The 15,955-nt window shown below is 54.7% G+C and overlaps 1 protein-coding gene and 1 long non-coding RNA gene across 2 annotated transcripts in view; one reads left to right on the forward strand and one right to left on the reverse strand.

Moving 5' to 3' along the window:
- The window catches only part of TMEM121 (transmembrane protein 121), a 37,149-nt gene extending 30,940 nt beyond the window's left edge, over positions 1–6,209 (reverse strand). Inside the window, exon 1 of the mRNA XM_071435700.1 lies at positions 6,030–6,209. The gene's annotated coding sequence lies outside the window, so the exon portion shown is untranslated. The remainder of the gene's footprint in view (positions 1–6,029) is intronic.
- Positions 6,210–10,234: 4,025 nt separating this feature from the next.
- LOC139594089 (uncharacterized) lies at positions 10,235–14,612 on the forward strand. Its single transcript, XR_011680510.1, has 2 exons — positions 10,235–10,752; positions 10,880–14,612. It is a non-coding gene; the product is annotated as an uncharacterized lncRNA (long non-coding RNA).
- The last annotated feature ends 1,343 nt before the right edge of the window (positions 14,613–15,955 follow it).

Here is a 15,955-nt window from a genome sequence, read left to right on the forward strand (position 1 = left end):
ACCTCTCCCTCATTTATAGCTATGTCTAGACACATGGTGAGGAAGGTGCTATAAATGCTTGATGGAAAAACCTTGTCTACCTCCTAATTCCCGCATTTCACATCCCTAGCGTGCACAGAGTACATGGTTATAAAGGCTGTGCTCACACACCTTCCCATGGCACCAGCCCTGTGTGACAGCACCTCGCTTTCCCTGCCATGGGGACACAGCTGGCCCAGCCCAAAGGGTGGCAGGGGCAGGAGGCTCTTTGCTCAGGCCCTACAGGAGGAGGCTCTTTGCTCAGGTGTTACAGGAGGGAAGCTCTTTGCTCAGGCCCTACAGGAGGGAGGCTCTTTGCTCTGGTCCTACAGGGGCTCTTTGCTCAGGCCCTGCAGGAGGGAGGCTCTTTGCTCAGGCCCTCTAGGAGGGAGGCTCTTTGCTCAGGCCCTACAGGAGACTCTTTGCTCTGGTCCTACAGGAGGCTCTTTGCTCTGGTCCTACAGGAGGGAGGCTCTTTGCTCAGGCCCTATAGGAGGCTCTTTGCTCAGCTCCTACAGGACAGAGGCTCTCTGCTCTGGTCCTACAGGAGGCTCTTTGCTCAGCTCCTACAGGAGACTCTTAGCTCTGGTCCTACAGGACAGAGGCTCTTTGCTCAGGCCCTACAGGAGTGAGGCTCTTTGCTCAGGCCCTACAGGAGACTCTTAGCTCTGGTCCTACAGGACAGAGGCTCTTTGCTCAGGCCCTACAGGAGGGAGGCTCTTTGCTCAGGCCCTACAGGAGACTCTTAGCTCTGGTCCTACAGGACAGAGGCTCTTTGCTCAGGCCCTACAGGAGGCTCTTTGCTCAGGTCCTACATTCTGCCTTGAGAAAATGGTCAAGTGAGAAGGAAAGAAGGAAGAGAGGCTGCAAATCCCCTTGGGAAGATGCAGCAGGAGCAGCTCTCTCCTCGTGGCATTTCTCAGCACTGCCCTTCCGAGCACCAGGCAGGACACTGTGGAGAGGAAGAAATTAAACTCATATGTGAACAAGAGGAAGGAGAGGACGTATTTATTCCTTTTTTGGGGATGATGATTCAATATTAATCAAAACCAAGAAAATTAACATAATGGGATGAAATACTACAATGTTCAAGGCCTCTATGAATGTCAAAAAATCATTCACTAAGTTTAAATACTGTGTTTAATGCACCCATAATTGCAGTGGCATAATTCCTTGTGCAGAGTGAGTCTGACTACCTGTTTTACATCTCCCCAGGGCACTGGAAACAATTGGGGCCTCTGAGCAGGGTGAGAGTGGTCAGGGTGAACACATGCTGAAGCCTGGGGATGACCCAGTGTCCCTGAGACAGGACACATCACAGGCAAGGATAATTAAATCACAGCCCTTGGAAGATGATGGTGGTGCTGACCAGGACCAAGCACACATGGGAAGGGGCTTGGGATGGGGCTGATCCCATCCCACCTCAGCCAAAACACAGAATCATAGAATCATTTAGACTGGAAAAAGCTGCTAAGGTTGTAGAGTCCAACCACTAACCTAGCACTTCCAAATTCACCACTGAATGACATCCCTAAGGGGCACATCATTTAAATCCATCCAGGGATGGTGACTCAACTACTTCCCTGGGCAGCATGTTCCAGTTCTTGACAATCCTTTCTATGAAAAAGTTTTCTCTAATATCCATCCCAAATCTCTCCTGGTGAACCTTGAGACCATTTCCTCTTGCCCTATCTTATTACCTGGAAGAACTGGGCAACTCCCACCTTTTTAGAGCCTCTTTTCAGGTGGTCCTAGAGAGCTGTAAGGTCCCCAGTGAGCCTCCCTTTCTCCAGCCTGAGTCCCCCAGCCCCTCAGCCACTCCTCATCAGATGTGTGCTCCAGACCCTTCACCACCTTTATTGCCCTTCTCTGGATTTGCTCCAGCACCTCAATGTCCTTCTTCGAGTGAGTGGCCCAAAAATGAGCTCAGACAAAGCAAAGAGGCAGTCAGGGACTGATGGTGAGTGAGCTGTGACCCACCTGGGGTGACTCTGCTGCCAGCAAAGGTTGTGGTGCCAGTTGTTGTCGACTGCTTTTCAGCTCTTATGTGTATTAATGCAGTGCACAGCACTTGGAGCCTTCAAGATAAAAGGTACTTTCACCAGCACTTCAGTGGCTTGTTTCCTATTATAGGTCTGGTTTTGACACTCCCCCACCCTCTTATCTAACTTTCTCTACAAAGCTCTTCTCACTTTTTCATCTCTCTTCTGTGGTCCCTAGCCAGGGAAAAAACAAAACAACAAAAACAATACCAACATATTTGTTTCCTTTTCGGAGAGCTTGAGCTTAGTCAGACACAGTGATCTAGAGAAAGGAAACTTGCACAAAGGTGATTCTATAACAAAGAAATACACATACTTTGCTGTAAACTCCTCTCTTCAAATGGCTTGGTACTTAAGGAAAAAAGGCCTTTGTTTTTTCTCTTTATGTTTTTAACGAGCCTAGTGAATGTTTTAATTAAGTTGGATAGAAATTTTCACAGTGACTTGATGTGAAAATGTGAGCCTTTAAGAGTCGCCTTTGATGTTTGAGTTATGTTTTAAACACTTGATGAGTCCTGCAGAGCTGGTAATCCTTTTAGCATAGCTAATAGCTGTTGCTGGAGTGCTCCTGAAATCCTGTTTTGTTTCTGTCTTCCGGGCTGGAGGCCCCTCCAGAATGGCAGCACTCCACCCTGGAGCTGTTTGCAGCTGCCAGAGCCAGGAGCCCCCACACCACTGAAGACCCCAGGGCTGGTGGATCTCTGCTGGGAGCCCCGGGAGCCTTCCCACACTCCCAACAGGCTGATGCTGGACAGCTCCGGGATGCCCCGGCAGGAATGCCACACCTCGGCGGCATTTCAGAGTTGTGCCAGGGGCGGTCAGAGGAATTTATGAGACCCCCCTCCTCCCCAGGAGCCTTCTGGATGGGTCACCTGGTGCAGCAGGAGCTCAGGAATGATCCCCCGACCCTGCACTCAGAAGTGGAGCACACACCGCAGCCTGTGTGTGCCATCCTCTGCTGTGTTCAGTGTTGCTACCTTAAAATAAGACTTTTCATTATCAAATATTTTGAGTTCAGTTCTCTCCAGATTTGGCAAGCCACCCCACACCTTGTAAACAGGCTTTCCTCTGGTCTCTAACTCTGGATTTGCTTGAAGGATAGGTAGCAAACTGACTTTGGGGAAATGCAAATGCCTTCCACAAAGGATGCTGCAGGGAGAGATGAAAGCCAACTCCATTTGCATTAGTTCTGTAACTGGATGTTTTCCCTCTCCCGTTTAGGCTGTAGTTCACACACCACACACACACACACATTTTTGCCACTGAGCTATTTGTTGTCAGCTGCTCCTCCCAGGAGTTTTGAAGAAATCCCCATTTATACACAAAGCTACTTGTCAGGGCACTGGCAGCAAGCTGGCCAGGCAAAAGGAGCATCCCCAGGAGCTGGGATTCAGCAGAGCCCTGCCGTGGCCTTTTGGGCAAGTGCCACCTTGCTCGGTAACCCTGTGCACACCCCGAGCCTGCAGCAGCAGCAGCAGGACCCTCCTGCACCGCCCCCCGGGCAGCATTGCTGTCAGAACAACTACAAGAAAACCAAGCTGAGGAGCTCCAACCCGGTGCACTGGCTGTGCTTTTAGGTGTCCCACAGCAAAATAGCAAGCTCCAGTTTGTTAAGGCAGAGAAGCAGACACAGGAAAGCACCCTCTCTCTCTCTCTGGATCCATGAGCCAATTAACAGAAGGAGCAGGGCTGTCTCACAGGTTGGTGTGTGCACGGCACTCCTGGGATGGATATTCACCCCACTGCTGCTGCAGCCTCTCCAAGCAAGGGCCCAGAGCTGCCTCTGCGTCTCCTCTGAAGAGCTCCTTGGAGTGCCTGCAGGGCACAGCGAGGCACCAGAGCCCCACAGGACACGGGGAAGCAGCACTGGGGACTCGGTGCCAGATCGAGCTCCAGCTGAGCTGCTGTGCCAAGCCGTGCTCACTTCCCTCAGCGCATTGCTCTGAGACCCTCCTCCACCATTTGCATGGCTTTTTGTACATATTCCCTTCATTAGTTTTTATATATTCCCTTTATTATTTTTTACATATCCCTTTATTATTTTTGTACATATCCCTTTATTATTTTTTAATGGGAGCAGGGGATGCCTCTCTGGCAGCAACCAGAGGAGTTTAAGAACAGTTATGCTCAGGCAACCTTTGAAGCCACCGAGGTTAAGGGGATGGGGCCGGAGATCCTAAAACTGCTAGTGTCCTAACCAGAGGCGTTTCTGGTTTAAACAGGCAGCCAAACATCTGTTTTCATTCTGACAGCAAGAGCTTCGAATTGGGAAACAGATAAAAACCCAGGGAAACCCATAAAAACCCAGTTTATATTCAGTCCCGTCTACTGTTGGTTGTGGCAAAACCCGTAGAGAGCCCTAAAATTGCAGAATCTGTGCTTATTTCACCTTATGTCAGCGATGCTCAGGAGAAGGGGATTTCTGAAGGAGGATTTTTGCACGCAGCGATCAGACCCCCGTAGTCACATCCGTTCTTGCAGATAAACCCAGGGCACCCTTAGGCACACAACAGGCAGCTGAGGGAAGCCCGGTGCCACCTGCGGTCCATGCCCACAGGGCAGACATCCCGCAGCCGGGATGCGGCCCCAGGCAGACCGAGGAGCTGTGCATGACCCGCGGGGCACAGCAAGCTTGGGAGGTGTGCAGGGGATCCTGCTGGGACTGGGCACCGCTGTGCGCCCACGTGAAGGTGGCTCACAGCTAGAGCCAGCCAGGTTCCCGGCACAAACCACCACGGGACTCCTAAATCCTCGTGCCAGCTGCCCGCCTGCCCAAGGAGAAGCGTGACAGCGGCATGTCCAGAGGGAGGACCCCAGATCTGACAGGTCCCCAGAGCAGGAGCACAGAGCAGGCTCCCCAGGCGATGCGCTGGGCTGAGCACACCTTCCCTTCCGCAGGGCAGAGCCACAGATCGATACCCCACGCCCACGGCAAGTCACAGCTCAGCCGCACAGCCCGTCTGCACGGTCGATGGCGACAGCCTGCCACCGTGCAGGGAAAAGAGGGAAGAGGCTGCAAACAGGGATCTTCCACGCACAGGGAAGCGCCCCGGTAAAACCCGCACCCGGTGGCAGCGGCAGGGCAGGACCCCCAGCAGCACCCCCGGCCCTTGGGGCACACCAGCTCTGCCGGTGGGCAGCGCCTCCGCGGCCGGGGAAGGGGGGGAAAGTCCCGCTCAGAACGTGTTCAGCACTCTCAGGGAAACCCGACCCCCTCCTCATGTCCCCGGCTGTGCTGCCTCTCCCGTGGGCTATGTCCCCTCTCCCACACTCGCTTTCTGTGGTCGACTGCGAAGGGAACGCGTTCCCAAGGCGGAAACGGGAGCATCCCGAGCCTCCCGGCACTCAGCTCTGCCACACGGCTGGAGGGAGTCCGCGTTCCCTGTGGAGAAGCGAGCTCCAAAACGGTGCTCAGCCTCCAGCCGAGGCCTAGCGGGGAGCATCCCCAGGAGCGGGACGGGCCCCGCGGGGCGAGACACCCGCACCCGGAGCAGCAGCGGGCTCCGGGCATGTCCTTCGGGGCTCCCCCGTCCCACCGGTCCCTCCCGGGGCTCCCACCCCGAGGCCAGGTTCCCCGAAGCCAAGTTTGGTCCAAGAGCAACAGAACCTTCTCCCGCAGCAGCCCGAGCAGCCGACCCCGCTCTCCGCCTGGCCCCTCGCCGCTGCGGCCGGTCCGAGCGGGACCCCGGGCCACGGCGCTGTCCGGCCGGGGGGCTCGGGGCTGCGGGCGCAGCGGGGAGCGGGAGGGAGAGCGAGCGGCGGGGGGGGCGCGCAGCCGGGGCAGCCCCATCGCCGCAGCATCCGCCGGGGGATCGGGGGGCGGCGGGAGCGGGGAGCCGGTGCCCGCTGGGACCGCAACGGGGGAAACTTGTGCCGCGTCCGGAGCCCGGCGAGACGATAGCGCGGCGGATGAGGGGGGATGCGCGGCGGGCACGGCGAGGCCCCCGGGTGCCGCCGGCCGTGCCTTACCTGCCGGGCCGCTCCGGAGGCTGCGGTCCGCGCCGTAAATCCGTGTGCCGGCTGCGGAGCCGGGTGCGGCGCCGGGCGGGCGGGCGGGTGCCCCCCCCGGGGCCGAGGAGCCCCGGCCGCCCGGCGCTCAGCCCCGCCGCCCCCGCCGCGCTGCCCGCCGCCCCGCCTCGCCGCCCGCCGCCCCGCCTCGCCGCATCGCCGCCGCTGCCGTCGGGGGCTGCGGCCGCCCCGCCGCCGCTCGCCGCCCCGCGCCGGCCCCGCGGCCCCGCGCCGCGCTCCGCCGTCCGCGGGAGGCGCTGGGGGCGGGCGGGGGGCGGCGCGGCGAGGGGGCCGTGCCCACCGCCCCTCCGCCCCGCGCTGCGGGCACCGGCCCCGCCGGGAGGGGCCGGCGGCACCCCCGAGCCCGCCGGCCCGGCCGCAGCCCCGTCCCCCGGGCGTTCCGGGGGTTCCTCCACCGCCGTCCCGCAGCCTGGGTCCCCTATCCCCGCTCTCGGCGTCCGGGAGCACCCCGTCCTCCGGGATCCCGTCCCTTTGTCGCTGGCTCAGGGACTTGTCCAGGACCTCGGCACAGCCGAACCCATCCCTGGGACCGAAGAGCGGCATCAGAATCCAGAGCCTTTGCCTCCTTCCCCCCGCCTCCATCCCTGCGGGCTGCGGTCAGTCCCCGAGCCCCGGAGTCCTCAGCGCCGACCTCTGGAGCCCATGCCGCTGCCAGAGCCCAGGACTCCCTGTCCCTACCCTGGGTAGCCCTCTGGCCAGCCCCAGAGCCCAGGACACTGGAGCTCTCCTGCCTGTGCCCCGCAGTGGCTCGGCAGCTCCCAGGGGAAATGGGCAAGGGGCTGCCCAGTGTTCTCCGGCCCGCTCAGCCTGCCCCACGGCCCCACAGCAGAGGTCGCACACTGTCCCGCCGCTGGCACGAGTCAGGCTCATGCCCTGCCTCAGTGCCCATTTCGCAGTGCCCCTCCTGCCGCAGCTCTGAACTTCCCACCGCTCCCAGCCCTGCCCAGGCACAGGTACGATGCTTCTCCGGGAACATTGCTGCAGCAGCTCCAGCCCCAGCGGCGCTGAAACCAACCTGTCATAGGTGGGCTTTGCGTGTGGGTGACCAGCATAGGAACGGATACTGCAAGAAATCTCTTAACTCCACAGATTTTGGCTTTTGGCAGCAGCATCAGAAGAGTGGTGAGTTCTGTCCTAGACATCTAGCCTCAGACTGAGAGTTTTCCTGAGGTGCAGAACCGGTGATCCAGGAGAAGTGACTCCTTCTGGCTGTCCTCCTCACCGAGGATGTGCAGCACTGAGAACCGAGGGGCAGAGGGACACCAGGCTGAGCCCTGCTCACAGCCTCACCCGCTGGCAGGTTCACAGCGCTTCACTGAGAGGGAACCACTTCACCTCCACACCCTGCGAGGGGCAGAACTGTCCCTTCATGCAGGAATGGGGGACCCTTCTGGGGTGCAGAATTGTCTGGCCCAGGGGCTACCACTCCTCCCAAGCTGCAGCTGCCCCTGTCAGGGCTGGCTGCCTCAGCTCCCTGAAATCCCTGGCTACAGTTCTGGGATGCACTGGGATGCTAACTGTGGGAGAGTTAGCAAAGCCAGAGAAACCAAGTGCTTCTGGAGACAAAGCCTGGAGGCTGCTCTGCACCAGATCACCATGCAGAAGCTGGGTGTCTTCACAGCCTCTTGCCTGTAGCCAACACTGCTCCAACTGAAAGAGCCCTGTGGAGTTATGGATGGGGCTTTGTGAGAAGGGAGCCCTCCCAGGCAGTGGGATGAAAGCAGATTAAGGCTGCAAGAGTATTTCGACGAATATGAGCTTAATCCACTAACCAGATCAATCAAAGCTGCAAGTGATGCTTTTCCCCTGGAGTGTCTTGCTGTTCCTGTGCATGTTCACTGCAGGAAAAGAAGCTCTGCCTGGCATGTACAGCAGCTGCTCTCCTACATCTGGACTCACTTTATCTGTGCAAGCCAGCCACAACCCTAATTTCCAACCATATTAACAAGCAGTACTGTAGATTGCCATGAGGGACCTGTGTCCATGCCAAGTATGGCAGGCAGGCCTCCCTTCTGAGTTGGAGCACCAGTGTGGCTGGCATGGGAAGTCTTGCAGAGCAGGGCAATTTAGAGATATCTCTATGCAGTTCTGGTCACTTATCACACTTATGCTGAATTATGCTTCACTTTTACAAACTCTAATGGTGTTACTCCAGCGAGGCAAAGCCAGCTCTTATGCTAATTTGACTATTTGTTAGTCTCATAACCCTTACTTACATTTACTGTGCAGCTTAATATTGTCAACATGCCTTAATTTTAGTGTGAGAGTGCTTTTATGGGGAATTATAACAGTAGAGGTTAAATTGCACAAATGCAACTTCCCAACAGGTCCATACCTGTGGAGTTTATAGCTGAAGAGATTTGTACATCATCACACCTGACCTTATGGACACCACTGGTTATTTCTGCATCAGCTCTTGTGTTTGACTTGGCCATATCTACTGATTTATTCATCAAGGGGTGTTTCCACATCACTTGTGAGCCCTGCTGAGCCCCCTGAGACCATGTCTCTCCATACCACGGGTCTGCACTGCCTCACCTCCCAAGAGTGCTGAGTGACAGCAGCCTTTACAGAGCAGGGAGCACACAGGGCATGAGCTCAGAGAGTTTAACTGTGAGTCAGCACGGGGTCATTTGAGCCAGTGCAGAACAAGGTTTATGGATCTTAAGGGTCCTTGTTTGGAAATACACATTAGTTGGTTGTCTGTGTCATAAATCTCCCCATTTATCCCGCTCGAGCTGGATGAATAATTGGAGAGAGGTTTGTGGCTAATTGATTTGCTGATCAGTGGAAAGAAATCATGAATAATTTATTTGATGAATATTCCTCAACCATCCGTAAAGCTGGTCAGTTACTGAAAATAATTAGTTGCAAACACTCAATTTTTCAGCCAATGGCTTTGTTCGTTGGCAAGAGCACCTCGCACTTCGCACCCTCCAGAGTGGGTCCCCATGGATTTCTGGATTTCTCTTGGGCTCTATGCAGACAGAGGCTGCTCTTCAAAGCAGCCTGAGGACTTCACCTTGGCTGTTCTGTCCATCCACACTTCACAGTTCACACTGCAAAGCTCCCTTTTCCTCCCTGTCTTTGCAGGCACAGATCCTCCAGGCTGCACAGAGCTTTCCAAGCAGGGTTCTGCTGATACCTCCCCTTGGGGTCAAGGCTTTGAGCAGTTTTGCCAGTGGAAGGGGAGGATGCAGGTGCAAATGTCTGTGACACCATCAGCTGTGACAGCATCAGCTCCTGGCTCTTTCTGCGTGGCAGATTTACTGTCTTGGATGAGTCCCACACAAGGTGGGTCCCATGAATCCAACCTTTAGAGCAGAGGTGCTGCCTCTCACATAGCTGGGCCAGCTAAGGGACAGAGCAAAGGCACAACAGAGGAGGAACATCCTGCACCAGCCAAGCCCTAATTCCTTTTTCTAAGCATAAACCCTTAAGCAGGCCACACAACCATGTCATGTTTCCTGTATCTGCTCGAGTCCTGGTTCTCCCTTTGCAGGCATCCTCGCAGCACCTGGCACAGTAATCAGGCAAGACCTGCATGGCTGCCTCTTCTGGGTGCTAAAAAAAAAAAAAAGGAAAAAGAGACTCTTTGGTTTCTCTAAAATTGCTGTTTATTTGCCAGTTTTTGCATGTTAAGATTTCTGAGAAAACAAACAATCTCCAGAGGCTTCTTGATGTTATTTGCCTCCTAGCAGAAATCCTATCAGCTTCTCCTGTGGTTCTCAGATGTGGCGGGGGCAGCTCCCCTCCTTCCTCTTTTTTCACCCCTAAGCAACACGCAGACACCCTCCCCGTTGAATTAACATCATCTTTCCTCTGCAATATCGTCTGGGAGTGACTTTCTTGGCTCACAGTTGCAAATTTGTTCTCTCCCGTGCTGGGGATTCCGAGCAGCAGGAGTCAGGATCTGCCGGCAGTGTTTGCAATCCTGTGCCAGGCTGCGCTTGTTTGGGAATGAGCATCTCCCAATCTCCTGTTCCCGTGGAGCCGGGGGCGATGCAGGAACCTCTGCAGAAGTCCTGCTGTGTTTAAACTCAATGGGAATAGGATACTGAAGAGCACATGAGCGGTCCCTAACGGGGCGGGGAGAGCTCCTTCCCTGTGGGAACCCCAGGACTTTGTGCCAGCATCCGCAGGCCTTGTGTGCCTTGGGGGAGTGATTTTTGTGGGAGCTCGGCAGTGCCCAGCCTGGAGCAGGGCTGCAGAATGCCCTGGGAGCTGAGCTGGCTCTCAGGGAGCCTCGGAGGGCCGTGCCCGCCCGCTCGGCAGGAAGCTCACAGCCTGGCACCGAGGGGCTAATTTCATTATGCGATATTTGGAGCCAGAGTCAGGACTTTAATTACATCTTTGCTCTCCTTGCTGGCTCTCAGCAAAGTCACGTCTGCTCTGCTCTGTGCGATGCCCGTGAGAAAGCGGGGCCGCGACACAGCGGTGAGGGGGGACGGAGGCTGCACATCAAAGGGACTTTGAGGCTGCAGTCCCTGCTTCGGGCGCTTACCCCGCTCACTGGTCGCTGTTGCCAAACTGGGGATTCGCGTGTGGCCATTGTGAGCCGGAGAGAGGGGATGTGTCCCCGTGTGTCCCTGCTGCAGCTCTGCTGCTCTGAGCAGCCCTCGGGGGTCGGGGTACAGCCCGGGATGCACCCCACTCACAGCAGGTACCCCTTTTCCTTCCTTCCTTCTCTCGGGGCTGTTCCCCTTGTTGCTCGCAGGGATGGCCAGCCCAGGCTGCTGCGGGCTGGGGCTGCCGGTGCTTGAATGGATTCCTCCTTCCCCTCGCGGCAGATGCTCCTGGAAATCAGCGCCGCGGATGAGCCGCGTCCTTCTGCACCAGCTGGGACTTCTGGCCCTGGAAGGCTTCGCTGTGGCCTCCAATAAACGCAGCAGGACATCCCCCCGGGCTGAGCAGGGAGGGCAGCAGCTGCCTCCAGCACAGCCCGCTCACCAGAGAGGATCCTGCAGCCTGTGCCGGGGCTGGGAGAGCCGGGGTGGATCCCAGAGCGATGGAGAGAAGCTGACTTGTGTGCGAATCCTTCCTGCGGGATAAAGGGCTCTGGGAGAGATGTCCTGAATGCCCAGCCTGCCTTGTCGCCTTTATATTTGCAGCGCTTTGGAGAGAGCTTGCCTGGAAGCAAAGCGCTGATGCGTGGGCATTTTTCACCTTCAGATTTGCCGTTGAGCTTGTTTAGGTGGAGGATGGGCTTAATGGTCCAGGCTTAGCAGAAAGAAAGGGGAAAGTTTGCTCAAGACAACCTAATTGATCTTAATGAGACAGGAAGGGCTTTGTGCTGCAAACACCAGTGTTTGTTTTGTGAGTTTAATGCATTTTCTGGCTGGGTTTGATTACTCTGGGGAAGTCCTCTGGCCTAATAAACGGAGCCATAGGGAATTAGAACTGACAATTTCAGTTGTTGCTCTCAGCCCAAAAGAGCTCAGCCTTCCGGGGAGGGGGGGAACAGAACTGGGGGAAAGGTAATTGCAATGGATTCAATTAGTTCCCAATTATCAGCCAGCTTTGGCTCTGGTGGGTGGGCAGCAGCCAGGGCTGGGTGCCCAGGGACAGGGCACATCGACTGGTGTCCTCCAGTGGGGTAACACCGAGCCCACGTGGCACCCAACAGGGAGCTGGTGCTCCCAAAGAGCAAGGAAACTGCAGGAAGCTTTGTGGGTTTTGCGTCCAGCTGATAATGATCAAAATCATTGTTGTCAGAGGGAAAATTCTTTTTCAAACCCTGGGCATTTGGATTGTGGCTTTCCTAGAAAATGGTGTATTTTCTGCTTTCCTCTACACAGAAAAATGGAGCCACAATGTGGTTTTGTGCTTTTTATTGGTATCTCCTTAAATGGAGGGGGGAAAATTACTTTGAATCTCACAGCTGCTGCTGAAAAGGTGGTTCTCTGGAGAGCAGTGTTTCCACAGAGATTTCTTCATGCCTGTTAACAGCTGCCTGTCCCCATGAGTTTTCGGGGGGGGGCAACCGTATCCAAACCTGTCCCAAACCAGGACTGGGACAAGGAGGTGCTGTGCTCATGCCAGTGATGCACCATGCTGCTGCAGCCACGGCTGAGAAACGACCCTGGAGATGCCAAGGCCTGGCTTGTCCTGTGGAAACAAGGGCAAGAAGAGGGGAGAGCCAAAGCACAGCAGGGAGGGGTAGGCAAGGCAAGGCAAGGCAAGAGAGGAGTTGATAAGGCAAGGTAGTGGAGGGATAGGCAAGGAATGGTGCTGGGGGAAGGCCAACACAGCTCCCACAGCAGCCCTCCAGCCACTGGGGTCAAGTGATGCCCTCTTACGGCAAGGCAAGGAGTTGGTGGAAACGCAGCAGCTTCTTTGTGCTTCCCTTCTACACAAGCAAAACTTGGAGAAAAAAATCACTACAAGCCTTCCTTCCTTCCTTCCTTCCTTCCTTCCTTCCTTCCTTCCTTCCTTCCTTCCTTCCTTCCTTCCTTCCTTCCTTCCTTCCTTCCTTCCTTCCTTCCTTCCTTCCTTCCTTCCTTCCTTCCTTCCTTCCTTCCTTCCTTCCTTCCTTCCTTCCTTCCTTCCTTCCTTCCTTCCTTCCTTCCTTCCTTCCTTCCTTCCTTCCTTCCTTCCTTCCTTCCTTCCTTCCTTCCCTCCCTCCCTCCCCGTTCTTCCCCTTTTGCAAAATCTCACTTACCAGGGTGTCCCTGCCTGGAATTCCTTCCCCCTGCTCCAAACCCGCCCCTGTGGGATGCAGCCTGTGGTCAGTACACAGCTGTAGGGACAAGACAAAGCCACCCCCAGTTGTCCCCAGGCTGTCCTCGCTGCTCAGCCCCCCCTGCCCCAGGTGCCCCCGCCGGGGCAGGGACAGAGCAGTACCCAGGGGCAGCCAAACCCCGGCTGAGCAGTCCCGGGGCAGGCTGTGCCTCTGCATCCCAGGGAACGCCATGGGAAGGCAGAGAGGGAGAGGGAGATAATTTCTAGCTGCAGGAGCAGTTCCAGGGAGCTGTGTGGAGGAGCTGGCAGCTGCTGGCTGTGCAGGCAGTCACCCAGCGGTGGGAAGGGGGCTGGGAGCACACGCTGCCATGGAGGGCAAGGCTGTTCCTGAGGGGCCATGCCACAGCAGCTGGCTGGCTGCACTCTGGAGAAAAAGCAGGAATAGTCACTGTCCATGCCTGCCTTTCCCATCTCAGTACAGCTCTGGTTCCAGTCCCCAGCCCCCCATTGCTCGGCTTCCTTCAGGGGGGGAAATCCCCTTTGCTGCTTTCTTGCCTCCTTGGACAAGAGATTTGTTCTGCTCATCGTTTCTCCTTCCCAGACTAATTTGCTGCTTTTCACATTGATTGCTGTCTATTTTCTCACTCTGCCTGTTGGTGGATTTGGGGTTTTTATTGCTAATTACTCTTCTTGCTTCTCTGCTGGGGGAAATACTTCCCTGTCCATTTTTAACTGACATTAAGGGCATGAAACAATATTTACTAGAGATAAACATTTTTAAATCAGTCAGTTTGGACGGGCTGCTTTGGCTTGCAGCTCTTGTCAGAGGCTAGTGATGCCCTGAAATACTTCTTGTACCCAAACCTGTCAGGGCTGAGACAAGGCACAGTCTCACTGTGCAATTTATGGTTTGGAGAGCAAATAGCTGTGTAGGGAATGCACGGCTGGGAACTGTGGGCGAGACAAAAGCTCCCTGCAGAAGCCCAGGCAGCTGCAAAGTTGGGCTATATTTAATTTCAAATGCCTGGAGGGTTCCCGTTTGATTTCTGGGAGGATTTCAGGCTGAGAGCTAATAGGGATATAGTTGAGGAACATCTAAGGCTCTTTGCAAACAGCATACAGGCACCTGCTGAGCTTTTCAGGGGAACCTGGGATGGTGCTGATTTCTCTGCTCAGCAAGGAGTCCCAGGCAGGAGCAATGCCAGGGGAAGGCAGATGGCACAGGCCAGGGTGACTCCAGCTGATGGGTGACTGCCCAGGCAGGGCAGTGGGCAGGCAGGCATCGGTCCTAACACGACAAACTGCCCAGAGAGAGCCTTGGAGGCAACCAGTGGCCTCTTGAGGCACTTTAGGAAGAGACAAATGATTCAGGCCCAGAGATGTCTGGGTCACAAGAACTCCTCTTTTGTGCAGGAGATCCATTAGTGAGGTTTATTATTCCAAACCCTGGCTGAAGCCAGGCCCAGGCCCAGGAGGGCTCTGCACATCAGTGCTCCTGCCCCTTGGGTGTAGCCATGATATTTTCTGAAAAATCCTTTCCTTAGGATTTTTCCTCCTGGGAAGCTGAGGGGCCTCAGGAACAAAATGTATAACCAATGGTTAACCAATGGTTATCTGCTGCTGTGGAATGCAACAGGTGCATCTGGGATTGGTCTCATGTGGTTGTTTCTAATTAAAGGCCAATCACAGTCAGCTGGCTTGGACTCTCTGTCCGAGACACAAGCTTTTGTTATCATTCTTTCTTTTTCTATTCTTAGCCAGCCTTCTGATGAAATCCTTTATTCTTTAAGTATAGTTTTAATACAATATATATAATAAAATAATAAATCAAGCCTTCTGAAACATGGAGTCAGATCCTCGTCTCTTCCCTCATCCTTGGACCCCTGTGAACCCGGTCACACTTGGGGACTTTGCAGCCACTGGGAACTTAAAGAAAAGAGGTTGGGAAATCTCGCCAAACTCTCTGTTAGAAGGTTGCAAGCTCAAGCATCAGAAATTAGGCAGGGCTAGTTTTATAGTAGTTGGTTTGACCTCTGTTCTGCCCCCATCTACATTGCCCTGCAGAGTTTAGTTAAATGATCACTTACTCCTTCCTCCTGGGGCTTTTCTCTCATTTCAGTGCACATGGAGCAGAATTAAATTGCATGGGAACCACAAATCTGGCCTTTCCCAACATCTGAGTACTTACCTCGCTGTCTGAGCAATGGTTTTTTTAGCAGAGCTTTTTTGTCTGTAGAATCTTAAATGATTTGGTGCCAGTTGCAGTCCCACTGAACTCAGTGGATAATCAGCTCCTGGCTGTAAATGAGCAGCACATGGCACTGCTACCTTGCCTCCCCCAGTGTGAGGCTTTGTGTGTGGTGGGGCTTTTCCTGTTAAAGCAGCCTGGCTGGTAAATGCCCCAAGAGGCTCCTGATTCACATGCTGCAGACCAGGCTTCTGCATTAAAAACTCATTTAAAGTTCCCTGGCAAAGTGCGTGAGTCAGAAAAGCTAAATTGTGTTAATTCTGTCTGGAATGTCCCAAGGATCAGCAAGGCCAGGACGCTGCTCTGGGTTCCATACCCTGCTCTGTGCTAATGTGCACTAATTTTCCTGGGGAGCTGGAGATATCATTGTTGAGCAGGGCTATTACAAATAGGTTCCTGGAGCCTTGTGCAGGGGAAAATGGGTTTATTTTCTGCAGAGAGCATGGTGAATTTGCATCTCAATGAATGCTTTTTCCTTGAAGGAATTTTTCATTATAGGAGAAATGGGTAAACTGCTCCAGCCACCTCACCTGTGGGATGTGTTTTCCCAGACCTTGCAGCCTCATCCCAGAAGTGCTGGCAGGGAAGCCCTGGCCTGCTCTGTGCTCTGACTGCTCTGCACAAGGGGCTGGGTGGAGATGATTTCTCTGATGGGCAGAGCTACCCAGTGTCTACCTGAGGCTGAAAATACCCCAGCAGCTGGAGCCATGGGGGGCAGAGTGATGGGGCTGGGAATTTTAGCTGCATGAGAAGACATGGCTCTGGAAAGCAGCAGATAATCGTGGTGCTGATGAACTGCATGAATCATTTAGAAGGATGTAATCTTGCGCCATATGTTAAGTGTCAGTATGTGGAGAACGTGTCACATCCATTAGGAGAATAATTGCACAGTTCATCTTTTTTTGGGAAAAAAAAAAAAATCATTCCTAGACTCGGC

This window comes from Agelaius tricolor, unplaced genomic scaffold (genome assembly GCF_023055355.1).
Source record: "Agelaius tricolor isolate 1412-34295 unplaced genomic scaffold, bAgeTri1.0.p SCAF_11, whole genome shotgun sequence".
NCBI lineage: Eukaryota > Metazoa > Chordata > Aves > Passeriformes > Icteridae > Agelaius > Agelaius tricolor.